Source organism: Emys orbicularis, chromosome 4 (genome assembly GCF_028017835.1).
Source record: "Emys orbicularis isolate rEmyOrb1 chromosome 4, rEmyOrb1.hap1, whole genome shotgun sequence".
Classification (NCBI taxonomy): domain Eukaryota; kingdom Metazoa; phylum Chordata; order Testudines; family Emydidae; genus Emys; species Emys orbicularis.
This window is the reverse complement of record NC_088686.1, coordinates 76,286,480-76,301,871: the sequence shown is the minus strand read 5'-3', so window position 1 is coordinate 76,301,871 and position 15,392 is coordinate 76,286,480. Positions and strand designations below refer to the sequence as shown.

The 15,392-nt window shown below is 45.3% G+C and overlaps 1 protein-coding gene across 1 annotated transcript in view; it reads right to left on the bottom strand.

Moving 5' to 3' along the window:
- Positions 1-15,392, bottom strand: part of PHF21A (PHD finger protein 21A) — a 273,573-nt gene that overhangs the window by 195,770 nt on the left and 62,411 nt on the right. The gene's annotated exons all lie outside the window — the stretch shown is intronic.

The following is a 15,392-nucleotide window of genomic DNA, read 5'->3' as shown; positions in this document are numbered from 1 at the left end:
GAGGAAAATTCCTTCCCAACCCCAAATATGGCGATCAGCTAAACCCTGAGCATGTGGGCAAGACTCACCAGCCAGACACCCAGGAAAGAATTCTCTGTAGTAACTCAGATCCCACTCTATCTAGTGTCCCATCACAGGCCATTGGGCATATTTACCGCTAATAGTCAAAGATCAATTAATAGCCTAATTTTGGCAATTAATTGATCCCATCATACCATCCCCTCCATAAACTTATCAAGGTTAGTCTTGAAGCCAGATATGTCTTTTGCCTCCACTGCTCCCCTTGGAAGGCTATTCCAGAACTTCATTCCTCTGATGGTTAGAAACCTTCATCTAATTTCAAGTCTAAACTTCCTGATGGCCAGTTTATATCCATTTATTCTTGTGTCCACATTGGAACTAAGCTTAAATAATTCCTCTCCCTCCGTGGTATTTATCCCTCTGATATATTTATAGAGAGCAATCATATCTCCCCTCAGCCTTCTTTTGATTAGGCTAAACAAGCCAAGCTCTTTGAGTCTCCTTTCATAAGACAGGTTTTCCATTCCTCGGATCATCCTAGTGGCCCTTCTCTGTACCTGTTCCAGTTTGAATTCATCCTTCTTAAACATGGGAGACCAGAACTGCACACAATATTCCAGATGAAGTCTCACCAGTGCCTTGTATAACGGTACTAACATCGCCTTATTTCTACTGGAAATACCTCGCCTGATGCATCCCAAGACCGCATTAGCTTTTTTCACACCCATATCACATTAGCAGCTCAGTCATCCTGTGATCAACCAATACACCGAGGTCCTTCTCCTCCTCTGTTATTTCCAAGTGATGCGTCCCCAGTTTATAACGAAAATTCTTGTTATTAATCCCTAAATGCATGACCTTGCACTTTTCACTATTAAATTTCATGCTATTACTATTACTCCAGTTTACAAGGTCATCCAGATCTTCCTGTAGAATATCTCGGTCCCTCTCTGTATTGGCAATACCTCCCAGCTTCGTGTCATCCGCAAACTTTATTAGCACATTCCCACTTTTTGTGCCAAGGTCAGTAATAAAAAGATTAAATAAGATTGGTCCCAAAACCGATCCCAGAGGATCTCCACTAGTAACCTCCTTCCAGCCTGACAGTTCACCTTTCAGTATGACCCATTGTAGTCTCCCCTTTAATCAGTTCCTTATCCACCTTTCAATTTTCATATTGATCCCCATCTTTTCCAATTTAGCTAATAATTCCTCATGTGGAACCGTATTAAAGGCCTTACTGAAATTGAGGTAAATTAGATCCACTGCTTTTCCTTTGTCTAAAAAAAATCTGTTGCCTTCTCAAAGAAGGAGATCAGGTTTGTTTGGCACGATCTACCTTTTGTAAAACCATGTTGTATTTTGTCCCAGTTACCATTGACCTCAATGTCCTAACTACTTTCTCCTTCAAAATTTTTTCCAAGACCTTGCATACTACAGATGTCAAACTAACAGGCCTGTAGTTACCCGGATCACCTTTTTTTCCTTTCTTAAAAATAGGAACTATGTTAGCAATTCTCCAGTCATACGGTACAACCCCTGAGTTTACAGATTCATTAAAAATTCTTGCTAATGGGCTTGCAATTTCATGTGCCAGTTCCTTTAATATTCTTGGATGAAGATTATCTGGGCCCCCTGATTTAGTCCCAGTAAACTGTTCGAGTTTGGCTTCTACCTCAGATGTGGTAATATCTACCTCCATATCCTCATTCCCATTTGTCATCCTACCATTATCCCTAAGCTCCTCATTAGCCTCATTAAAGACTGAGGCAAAGTATTTGTTTAGATATTGGGCCATGCCTAAATTATCCTTAACCTCCACTCCATCCTCAGTGTTTAGCAGTCCCACTTCTTTCTTTGTTTTCTTCTCATTTATATGGCTATAGAACCTTTTATTATTGGTTTTAATTCCCTTTGCAAGGTCCAACTCTACATGGCTTTTGGCCTCTCACTTTATCCCTACATGTTCTGACCTCAATATGGTAGCTTTCCTTGCTGATCTCTCCCATCTTCCACTCCTTGTAGGCTTTCTGCTTTTTCTTAATCACCTCCCTGAGATGCTTGCTCATCCAGCTTGGTCTACAACTCCTGCCTATGAGTTTTTTCCCCTTTCTAGGGATGCAGGCTTCTGATAGTTTCTGCAACTTTAACTTGAAGTAAATCCAGGCCTCCTCCGCCTTTAGAGCCACAAGTTCTTCAGTCCAATCCACTTCCTTAACTAATTTCCTTAATTTTTTTAAGTTAGCCCTTTTGAAATCAAAAACCCTAGGTCACAGATCTATTTTTGTTTATCCTTCCATTTAGTTTGAACTGAATTAGCTCATGATCCCTCGAACCAAGGCTGTCCCCTACGACCATTTCTTCTATGAGGTCCTCACTACTCACCAAAACCAAATCTAAAACAGCATCCCCTCTTGTTGGTTCAGCAACTACTTGGTGGAGGAATCCATCAGGTATCGCATTCAGGAAAATCTGAGCCCTATTATTACTACTAGCACTTGTCTTCCAGTCTATATCTGGGAAGTTAAAGTCTCCCATGATCACACAATTCCCATTAATGTTTTTAATGAAGTAAATACTAAAGAGGTCTCTATCCATATCCAAATCGGATCCCGGCGGTCTAGAGCACACCCCAAGCACTATCCCAAGGGAGGCTCTAGTAGCTTTCTTCCCCAATGTGATTTTTGCCCAGACAGACTGTCTTATCCATTCCATCACTTCTTATTCCTTTACAGTCTACCTCATCATTGATATACAATGCTACTCCACCACCTTTGTCTTTATTTCTGTCTTTCCTAAACAGCACATACCCTTCAATACCTGTACTCCAGTCATGACTAGTATTCCACCATGTTTCTGTTATCCCTATAATATCTGGTTTCACTTCCTGCACCAATAGCTCTAGTTCCTCCAGTTTGTTACCTAGGCTCCTCGCATTAATGTACAAACATCTTAATTTTTGCTGTTTGGCTTCTCTCACATTCTTTACCCGATTAGGCACAGACATTCTACTGCCAGTATCACCTATTAGACTAGTATCTACGCTACCCTTCCTCCTTATGTCCATTCTCCTACCCACAGCTGTATCCTTTCTTACTTCGTTTTCTTCCCTCTCAATGTTAAAATCCGGCGTGGAGATTACCTGGACATCTCCCAACCATCTCCCCCAAATTCCTAGTTTAAAGCTCTCTTAATCAGTTGTGCCAGCCTCCATCCTAGAAGTCTATTTCCCTCCCTACTCAGGTGAAGTCCATCCCAAGAGAACTGTCCTCTGTCCATGAATGCTTCCCAGTGGCCATATATCCCAAAGCCCTCCTTACAGCGCCACTGCCTGAGCCATCTGTTGATCATCATAATCTTGTCACACCTTTGTTGCCCTTCTCTAGGAACAGGCAGAATCCCACTGAAGATCACCTGAGCCTCGATTTCCTTAAACGTCTTCCCCAGCCTGGCATAGTCTCCCTTGATACGTTCCAGCGAGAATCTAGCCGTATCATGTGTTCCCACATGAAGGACAATCAGTGGATTCTTTCCCGCTCCCATCAGGATCCTCTTCAGCCTCAGGTCCACATCCCATATATTAGCACCTGGCAGACAGCACCCCCTTCTGTTCTCTGGATCAGCTCTAGTTACAGGCCTGTCTATTCTTCTCAGTAAAGAGTCCCCATTCATGTAGACCTGCCTTTTCCTAGTAATGGTGTGATTCTCCGGTCTATCCCCTGTTCCCTCTGGCTGCAAGTCCTCTCGATTCCTATTGTCCCTTGCAATCCTCCGCAACCCATCCCGTATCCTCCTGGGGCTCATATTTGGTGTTATCTCCATTGACTATTCCCCTCTTCCTATAGGACTAGCTGCTCTTCTCTTCTTCCTTGCCCTCTCACCTTCAGCGACCACCTGCTGTGCCCCTTCTTCATTTTCCAACTCCGCAAAACTGTTCCTGAGCTCTATTTCTCCTTCACTAGCCCGTCTTTTCCTCTGCCTGGTGCTCTTAGTCACATGCTTCCACTGTCCACTTTCCTCACCCAGTAGTCTCTTTGGTCCTGCTTCCATCTGCAAGTCTGAGCTTTTCCCTTCAGCCTCCTCATGTCTTTGCTCCATCATCCGCTCGAACCCCCTTCTAAACTCAACCAGAGTTTCCACCTGCATCTCCAATCCTCGGATCTTTTCTTCCATCAGCTCTATCAGGTGGCACTTCATGCAGACGAAACTCTTTTCAGGTACCCCCTCCAGGATCATGTACATACCGCAGCTTCCGCATCCAGTCATCTTCATTGTGTCTTCCACAGCTTGGGTCATTACCACTGTTGCCTCTGTATCTGTCTAGCCTTCCTAAGTCCTGTTAGTCCGGGAAAGACAAACCAAACCAAAACACCACCACCCACAGCAACACAAACCCCCAACAAGCACCAAAACACTGCCAGACCACCACACACTCCCTTCACTAGCCTGTCTGTTCCTCTGCCTGGCTCTCTTAGTCTTCCCCTCAAACTCCTCTTGCAAACTCCCCTGTTTACAGCTGTGTTTGCTGGCTCCTGTGCCGCTGCAGCTGTCTATATTGTCTGTCATGAGAGACAGAATCAAAAGCCTTACTAAAGTCAAGATATACCACGTCTACCGCTTCTCTCCTATCCACCAGGCTTGTTATTCTGTCATAAAAAGCTATTGGGTTGGTTTGACATGATTTTGTGGTTGGCAAATCCATGTTGACTTTTACTTATCACCTTATTATCTTCTAGGTGTTTGCAAATTGATTGCTTTATTATTTGCTCCATTATCTTTCCAGGTACTGAAGTTAAGCTGACTGGTCTGTAATTCCCCGGATTGTCCTTCTTCTCGATTGGCACCATATTTCCCCTCTTCCAGTCCTCTGGAATCTCTCCCGTCATCCAGGAGTTTTCGAAGAGAATTGCTAATGGCTCAGATATCTCATCAGTCAGCTCCTTGAGTATTCTAGGTTGTATTTCATCAAGCCCTGCCACCTTCAAGATATCTAACTTGTCTAAGTAATTTTTAACTTGTTCTTTCCCTATTTTTAGCCTCAGATCCTACCTCATTTTCCATGGGCATTCACTATGTTAGATGTCCAATTGCTACTATCCTTTCTGGTGAAAACTTGGGGAGGGGGTTTGACATGTCCAATTGCTACTATCCTTTCTGGTGAATCCGGGGGGGAGGGGGGAGCCATTTAGCAACTTCTGCCATTTCCACATTTTCTGTTATTGTGTTCCCCCCCCCCCCAAAATGAGTAATGGGCCTACCCTGTCCTTGGTCTTCCTCTTGCTTCTAATGTATTTGTAGAATGTTTTCTTGTTACCCTTTAGGTCTCTAGCTAGTTTAATCAACGTTTCTCAGCCCACTCTTGGGGCAGGGCACAGGTGTATGCCAGACTATTCTGGCAGGTTCTGTGATGGCCTCATTAATTGGGAGTTCTACTTTAGATGGATCCATAGGCTGAAGTATGTTTAGGAGCTTGAGAGTTAAATCCTAGACCTCCTCCAGAAGACTCTGGAGACCATGTCTGCAATACTTCGGAGAAGGTCCTGGTACTGCTTAAAATTGTCTGGAGAAGAGGGAGAGGCTGGTGATACTGCTTCATCTGGAAAGGACAAAGAGAGTACCATTGGTACCGTTGGTACTCCATCAACTGCTGCCATGAAGACTGTGCTTCTTTGCTTGGTGGTGACCATTCCTGGGTGCAGAACTCAGGATCCTCATATTCAGATGCCCGGAAGTATATTCCAGGGGCTCCAATAAGGTTGATGCAATGGACTATTGTGGAACAGAGGTGGCCCCCATGGTGGCACCATTGGTCCCTGGGCCAGAATTGCTGTTAACAAGGGCAGGGAGGTAGAGTTGATCTGGAAGCCCTGCCTGGACTGTTAGTCCTCCAATCAGCTAACTGGAGGGCCGGTCGGTACCAGATCATATTTGTCCAATGAAGAGGCCTCCTTATGTTTCATCGTTGAGGTACCATGGAATTTGATTCCATCTGATCAGAAGCAGTAGGTAGGAAAGAAACCAAGCCTGAGCCTCCAGTTCCTGGCTAAGCCTTGGTACCGGTGAATGTTGGGTAGACTGATGAAGCAGGAACCTTCTGCAACAGTTTCGGCTCTGTGAAAATCAGGAACTCCAGGTCTGCATAGATAGCCAAATCCTCCAGGAGAGCATATCAAGGACCTGCCTGAGGTGAACTGTCCAGGGTCCTGGGCTTTGTCAGGGCCATCAATGCTGTCTTGGAGACAGAAGGTCTGTGCATGGTCAGTACTGTTGGAGAAGGAGAGAACAGTCCCTTCTATCTATATGATCCACGGGAGTTGTTGATGGTCTGTCCATGTGCAGGTTTGGGCATTGAGTTCCTGGTACCATCAATGTCTTTGCTGTACAAGCTTCAGGTGCGCTCATTCCGGGATACAGATCTCTGGCGGTGCCAGGGAAAGAGGAAAAGCAGACATATTTTTGGAGGACTTATGCGGGGATTTGTCCCTCTTCTTGTGGGAAAGTTTGCCATGGTCAGTCTCATGTCTCTGCTTCACGGAGTTCTTGTGTTTGGGGGAGAACTGAAAACCACCAGTACCAAAAACCAGAAATGTGCTGCCTGGTGGTTCTGGATGGGAGGGGGTCCTAGATCCTAACTGGGCCCTGTGCAAAGTGCCACAAGGTGCTTGTGGAGCCTGAAATCAAAAGCTTGTCTGATACACGGAGGAAGGCATGGCAGATACTGCACTTTGAGGGGGACATGTGATTCCCTGAGGCAGCACAAATTTCATGAAGATGCTCACTAGGAAAACCAAGGGGCATGTCAGGCAAGCCTTGGCACTCGGGCATAATTGATGCACTGAAGAAAAAGGGAGAACTAGAAAGAGAAGACCCCCACCCCAACCCCAACTAACAAGCACTAAACTTTGCTAACTAACTAGGAATATTTTTTATAGTATTTACAGACTCAACTAAGACGAACACCAAAGAAAAGAAATGAACACAGGAGGTTCCATCCCCAACCATGGGTGACAGAAAAAGAAATGGGGGTCAGTCGGTCCGTACCGGCATTTATGCCCTCAGAGGGCAGCACTAGGAGGCACAGCTTCAGATGAGCTGGCATGGCTATTGAAGAATTTCTGGTCCTGAGCATACGGAGCATGTGCACACCCACAGTAAACACCCACAGGGATCAGCTCTCGAAGAAGAACTGACAGTTTCCTTTCCTGTAGGGAGGAGTAACTCACTGTCAAACAGTCAAGGTCAGAACTTTAAGCATGCAACTATGTGCAATACTCCAAAAAGTCTTATTTTGAATGAGATCATTTCTACTAGGTGCTACCAACTTAGAGAGTGGAGAGCAAGGAACACCGACAAGTCTTAGACCTATCGGGAACAGGTGGGTTAAATATCACATGTATTTTAATTAACATCATGGTAAAGAGATGAGTAGATTGTGTCTGGGCCGGTAAATTTTCAAGCACATTTTGCAAGTCTATTACAACTTTTAATGAACTTGAACTTAAATTAAAATCTAAAAGAAATAAAAGGATGAGTGCTGTTCACCATCTTTTTTCCTAGAAGATAACTCATTAGCTTTTTTATGTCATCTGGGCAGGTGCAGAAATTTATAAAAATAAATTGGACACTAAATACTTTGAAAGTGATATTGCAGATGTATACATGCTTTTTTGGATTTATAAGGGCCCGATCCTGCTTCCACTGATGTATATGGTGTTTTTCTCTCGACTTCAATGACAACATGATCAAACCCTAAATTATAGTTGCAATTAGACAGGCAGTAGACTGACACTTGAAAGAGCAGGATTGTGTTGGCCTGAATATGTTTAATCTCATGTGGTTTTTAAAAAGGAAAGGAGAGATGGCTTACTCTGTACTTCAACTGGTCATCGCCAATGCAAAAAAGGATGACTGTGGAATATAGATCTATTGTACCTCAGACTGTTCCTACCAAGCCTCAACTAGGAATGCTGCTGACTGAAGAAGCAGATTTGCCATTAGCTTAATAGGTTTCTGCTTTTGGAGGCAGTAGTCCACAGTGCAATTTCTTGCTAGAATAGATTCTTCACAAATAAGAATAATCCTTCATTGATATTTAGTTACTTCAAGACCTTGCTACAATCAGACAAACAGTCAAATGTGGTTATTTAAGTTAGTGCATATATGTATATATAAAATATGAATATTAATAGCTAGATTGAATTACATACTACTTATACTGTCACAGCAGTTACATAAACGCACTAGCACCTGTTTTTCTTCTCAAACAAATGCACAAAAGTTAGAAAGCTTCAAAATTAAAGATCTCAGTGCAACTTTAATCCAACTATGTTACCAATATACTATATTTTAAAAGCATATATTTAACACATGAAGTAGCAATTAGGGCTGTAAATTAATTGCAGTTAATGTCTGCGATTAACTGAAAGCAAAATTAACGTGTTAATCGCATACCTATGGGAGCAGCAGGAGGCATCAGCAATGTGAGCTGAAACCTCAGCCCTCTGCTTCCCAGTCGGTGGCGAGGGGGCGAGAGGGGGCTGAGGCCAGCCCCCACCTGCTATTTCCTGGGCGGGAATGGGGGGAGGGGTGAAGCCCCGCACCCAGAGCCCCCAGCCCTGATCCTATATTTGAAAATATAGAAAAAAACCCAAAATATTTAAATAAATGGTATTCTAATATTGTTTAACAGTGCAGTTAAAACTGTGATTAATTTTTTTAATCCTTGACAGCCCTAGTAGCAACACAAAAGCTATATGCAAGGGGACAGAGTTAACTTTGCTGAAGAAACCTTACTTTTTAGGTTTCATTCCTTTTGTACATTTCAATTCTTAATATTCAGGACACTTAGCATAAGGCTGGTGGAACATGAACCCAGGCCTGCAGGGCTCCCAGGAAATCAACATCCTCACACTGCCATCTGACAGCAGCTGAAAGTGGAGATTACTTACTGGAACTGGAGGTTCTTTGAGATGTGTGGTCCCTATCCGTATTCCACAAGTGAATACACATGTGCACCATACGCTCAAGTCCAGAAATTCTTCAAAGCAGTGTCCAATGGCATGCACATGCACAGTAGTGCTCCTCATGCTCCTGACCTAGGATATAAGAGGCAGCATGGGTCAACACTTCTCCAGTTCCTCTTCTCATTGCAAATCCAAGAAAATCCGAAGCAGACAGAATGGAGGGTGGGTAGTGGAATACAGATAGGTACCAAACATCTTGAAGAACCTCCAGTTACAGTAAGTAACCGCCACTACTTCTTCAAGTGATGGTCCCTATGTGTATTCCACACTTGGGTGACTGGCAAGCAGTATTCAGGCTGGAGGCAAGTTCAAGGAAGCTGGTAGCAAAAATCCTTGCAATCTACCGATCCCACTGCTGCATCCACAGCTGAGGCATGAACTAGAGCGTAGTATATCGCAAATGTGTGCATCAAACTCCAAGTGGCTGCTCTGCTGGTGTCCTGCAGCAGAACATCTGATAGGAATGCCATGGAGGGAGCTTCTGCTTATGTGGAGTGAGCTGCAGCACCTCCAGAGGGAGGAATGTTTGCTATCTTGCAGCACTCTAAGATGCCTCCTGAGACCCACTTAGAAATCCTCTGGAAGGATATGGCTTTCCCCCGTGTTATCTCTGCTATGGAGATAAAGAGTCTCAGTGATTTCCTAATGAGCTTGGTTCTTTGCAGATAGAATGCCAGACCACACTGGACATTGAGGGAATGAAGTCTCTTATCTTCAGAGGAAGCATAGGTTTTGGGGAAAAATACAAGTGTATCATTTGATATGGAACTCAGAAACAACCTTGGAGGGAAACTTGGGGCGTAGTTGAAGAGAAACTTTTTCTTTATGCAACACTGTATAAAGAGGAGCCATCATGATGGCACTGAGCTCGCTGAGGTGATCGCTACTACAAATGCCACCTTCACGAACATGTGGGCCATGGTACAATTCACCATGGGTTCAAAAGGTGCACTAGTAAGCTTGGATAGGACACGGATGAAGGTGCCACTGAGGCATAGGTTTAAATACTGGTGGGAAGGTCCTGGTCAGGCCTTTCATGAATTATACTGTAGCTTTGTGAGTAAAAATGGAGTGTCTGTCCACCAGAGGGAAGGAAGGCACTAATAGTTGTTACATGTACTCTTAGCGAACTAACAGAGACACGTGAAGTCTTCAGGCACAGGAGATAGTCTAGAACAACCAGGATGCTTACAGGATCTGGAGAATGTTGGTGTAGTCATGCCTAGGCCAAAAAAAGTCTTCACTTGGCCTGATAGCAGGTTCTATAATACACTTTTCTACTCTGGTTAAGGAGCACCTGAACAGGGGCCGAACATGAGAGTTCTATTTCCAACACCCATCCAAAAACCAGGAAGTGAGGTGGACTTCACCCATACTGGGATACTTGGTCTTCCCCCAGTTGTGGATTAGGAGATCTGGGAACGGGTGGATAATGACTGCTGGGCAGGCAAACATTATTAGAAGTTCCATGAACCAGAATTGTCTGGGCCAGTGGGGTGCTCGGAGAACGATGCTGGCTTTGTCGCAGTGTATCCTCTCTATGAGCTGCAGAAACAGGAGAATGGGAGGAAAGACCTATCTGCAGCCATTCATCCAGGACATGAGCAGAGCATCACCTTGGGAGTCGCAACTCATGACTTCCCTTGAGCAACATAGGGGGAGCTTTCTGTTCATTTGGGATACAAAGAAGTCATATAACGGAGTACTCCACTGTGTAAATATCTCACTTACGACTGCGTCGTGAACTTCCCACTTGTAGTCTATCATGAAGCTTCTGTTCCATTTGTCTGCCAGGGTGTTGTTGTTAAAGCAATGCACATTCCTGGTATTGTGATGTGGTTCCTGATGCACCAGTTCCAAAGATGACCACTTCCTGGCAGAGGGGATGAGATTTTTTTTTTCTCTCTCTTGGTGTGTGTGTGTGTGTGTGTGTGTGTTTTATATAGCCCATTGCAGTGATATTGGCCAATATTATCTGTATATGGAGCAAGCGTATAAGCAGAAGGAAGCCTTGCACACAATGGACCTCTCTCAGTTCCAATACGTTTATATGCAGCCTGGCCTCTAATGGAGTCCAGGTGCCATGAGCAGTGTGGTTGTCCAGGTGAGCACCCCATCCCAGAAGAGAGGTGTCTGTCATAATGGTGGCCCTGGGGATGGGAGGGCTGAAGGGAACTCACACCATGAACTTTTCTAGATTCAACCACCAAGTTAAGGAGGTAACAACTCTGGCAGGAGCAACCTGGAGTTGATTTGGTCCTTGCTTGGTCGATAGATCGAGTGAAGCCAAGTCTACAAGCACCACAAGTGGAGTCTAGAGAAAGGAGTCACGTAGGTGCATGTGGCCAAACTGTCAGAGGCACTTGTGCACTGTGGCTTGTGATCTGTGGGTGATGTGTGAAATCAGGTTGCCCATTGCATGAAACCTTTCTGAGGGAAGAAACACTCTCACAGAAACGGAATCCAACCTTGCCCCTATAAAGTTTATTGACTTTGTGGGTAACAAAACAGACTTTTCTTCATTTATCCACATGACTAGGGCTGTTAAAAGTTGTATCAGAAACCCTGTCACCAACCTCACCTCCTGACAAGATCAGCTTACCAGGAGCCAATTGTCCACATATGGGAACACCGTATAGCCCCGGCATTTCATCTGGGCTGCTACCACAGAGAAAATCTTTGTAAATAAATACTCGGTGCCGTAGTCAGCCAAAGGGGAGGACTCAAAACTCAAAGTGTTCCTGGCCTACCACAAAACAAAGGAACTTCCTGTGTGATGAGTGAATGTCCACATGGAAATATGCACCCTTTATGTCAAGAGCCACAAACCACATCACTTCCTGAAGGGAGGAGATTATAGATGCCAGCATAATCATCCAGAATTTCAACTTTCAAATAAGAAGGTTGAGTTGCTGAAAGTGTGGGATGGGTCTTTACCCTCCATCTTTTTGGGGGATTAGGAAATATGGATAGAAGAACCCCCTCCAATGGCAATGAAGTGGGAAGCACTCTATTGCCCCTCGGTGTAAAAGGGATTCTGCTTCCCACTGAAAAATTACCTCATGAGAGAGGTCCCCAAAGGGGGACTGGGCAGCGGGTTTCTGAGATGGGAAGGAGAGAAATACTACAGAGTGTCCTTGGTGGATAATCTCCAGAACAGAGCTGTCCATAGTGATCTTGTTCCAGTTCTGGGCAAAGAGTGTAAGACAGCCCCCAAAGATGACAGGGGGGTTGGCATAAGTGACAGTACATGGGTCTCGACCAATATGTCAAAAGTGGCTCTTGGCTGGTGATTGAGAGAGAGAGAGAGAGAGAGAGAGCGTAGAGGCTGGGCAGTAGAGGGGGCCCAAGAAGCGAGGCCTCTGAATCTTCTCGCATGTGCACAACGGCTCAGCTGATAAATTGCATGAGGAGGAGGTCGCCTTGGTCTATAGGATTGCCTCTGGTGTTTCCTTCCGGAGGCCGGTGTATAAATCCTAGGGGAATACAGAGACAATCTCAAGTCTTTTAGGAAGTGCAGGGACTTGTCCGTTTTATCATTGAAGAGATCCAACTCATCAAAAGGGAGATGGTCCTGCATGGTGTTTTGGACTTCCCTTGGAAACCCTGACAATTGCAGCCAGGAATCTTTCCTTATGACTAGACCAGTGGTCACACTTCTGGAATCCACATCTGCTGCATCCACTGCAGCCTGGAGGACTACTTTTGTCACTAGCTTCCCCTCATTTAAGAGAGACTTGAAATTGGGCTGTCTTCTGTGGGAAGCTTGTCTGTGAAGACTGCAAGCCTGGAATAGGTATTAAAATTGCATTTTATTAACAATGCGTGGTAGTTAGCAACATGAAATTGCAGGCCTGTAGAAAAGACCTTCCTCCCCAGGAGCTTCAGTCCCTTAGAACCTTTATCTGCCAGGGTGGTCTTTTGATAATATGACCTAGCCCTTACGAGAGCTGCCTGAACCACCAGCGAGTTAGGGGCAGGATGAGAACATAATAATTTGGCTCCTTTGCCAGGAACAAAGTATTGCCTCTCAGCTCTTTTTGATGAGGGGCACAGGCTGATGGGATGTGCCATACCACTCCAGTTGGTCCCAGTATAGTTTCACTGATGGGCAGGGCCACCTTATTTGGTCCCTGAGGCTTCAATATGTCCAGGAGTTGGTGATGAGGGTCCTGGACCTCCTCTAATAGGATCTGTAGGTCACGGGGAACTCTTTGTGGCAGCTCCTGGTACTGGAGGCGGTCATCCAGCAGAGAAGGAGTGACCACCTTGTCCAGGGATGGTGAAGAGGCACCCTTTGGTACCTGTGGATATGGTTCAACCTCCTCATACACTGACTAGTGAGAGGGAGAGGAGTGGTACGACTCTTCAGAGGGGTCCAAACACCTGTCATAAGGATCCCACAGACCCACAATAAGGCCAGAAAGAGGGATCTATAGGTTGTGGGGACCCCCAAAGACATTGGTACTAGCTGTCCCTGGGGGTGGGGGGGTTTGAAGGTCATACCAAGTGAAATGGCAAGCATAACTCCTCAATTGTCTATCGGAGCTTAACAGCATCCACGGAGATACCAATTCAGCCATCTCCTTGGATTCATCCGAATGAGAGAACTACTCAATCGGTGCAGTGGTGCTGTCAGTACCAGGGCACTCCAGCCAAATGATTGGAAGTGAGACGGTTCCTTGGACGGTGACGTTGACTCCTCCAGCAGAGTCAGGTCATCCCCATCAGGAGGGCCAGGCCAGAAAGAAATGGAAACTATGGATAAGGGAGGAATACATCCTCTGTTGGTGTACAAGTCTCGGGATACCTTGGTGTCCAAGGGATTCCCACAGTTAAATCTGACAGATCCAGTACATCTGCAACAACTAAAGTCTTTAGACAGACGAGGTGGTACTGACTATCGGTCTGGACCAGCACTCATAGCTGGAACCAGTGAACGTCTATCCTTAGGCTTCGGTACCAAGATGACCAATGGAATTGGAAGGTATTTCTTTTTATGTATCTTGCCCTCTGATCTGGGGGTCTCCATCAGAGCCAGTTCCTTAGGTTCCATATGCAACATCTCACCCAACCTGGACAGGCTCAGGGAGGAAGCATGTTTCTTATGGCCATTCCTCAATGGGGATCTATCCTTGTGTCCATGAGAGAGCACTTTACTCTCATGTGGAGTCCTTGAAGAAGAATCCTTGGGCTTAGATGTTTAGGACTCTGCTCCAAGGAATGTGCTTGGAAAGGCACCACTGGTCAGTTAAGGCTGATGTACGTGGGGGGTGGTCTCCTTGGCCCAGATCGGAGAGGGGCCTCAGAGCCTTCATCAGGTGCTTCCATAGATGAAGCTCCTAGGTTGCTTGAGTTCTGGGTGGGAAGGAGCGACAGATACTGCACTTTGCAGAAATATGCACCTCAGCCAGACTGTACAGGAGTGCTGATGTTTGTTACTGATGGAGAAGGGTCGAAGGCAGGAAACTCAATTCTTGAACGGACTTTGGGCATAATCCCAGAGTCGGGGAGAGGTTCCCCAACTGGAGGGGGGAAAAAACACAACACTCTATACTATAAACTTTAACTATCACCTACAAATCTAAGAATATAACTATCTATCTACAAATGTTTTATTTATAGATTATAGAACCAAGTGAAGGAAGACACAATTCCAACTGAGGCCATCGCTGCAGTAAGAAGAAACTGGAGAGGTGTCAACCTGCACCGCTTCTTATACCCTCGGTCAGAAGCACGAGGGTAGCTACTACGCATGTGAGGGCCAACAGACATTACTTTGAAAAATTTCCAGACTCTAGCGCATGGCGCACATGCGTACCCACATGTGGAATACGCATAGGGTCTATCACTCGAAGAACCTAGCCTCTCCCTGAGACCCACAATCTGCTGAGACAGCACACCACAGGAAGTTCCTCCTCAAACAATCTGACTGACAGTGGTCTTAATGATCTCTGATTGGGCCCCTGAACCTATATAAAGCCACGGCGTGTACCAGGAAGTATCCAGGAAATGATGTGGATCTTGACCTAGCTGCCATGATTGCCTGCTTCTCTGTTCCTGAATTCCTGGGACTAACCTTGGCTCTGACTTGGATTCTGACTCCTGATCAACCCCCTGGAACCTCAAAACAGATCCCGATATCTGGAACTAAGCCTCAGCCCAATTCCTGACTGTCTGGTTCTGACGCTCAACTTGACTCTTGAACCTCATACTGGCTCTGACCCCTGGATTCAGTTCTGAGATCCCAAACTCCTGCCACCAGTCCCACTTACCTTCATCCAGGATCCTGACAATCATTTTAAGCACTCATGTCTTTACATTTTAACAAGTTATATAAATCAGGAG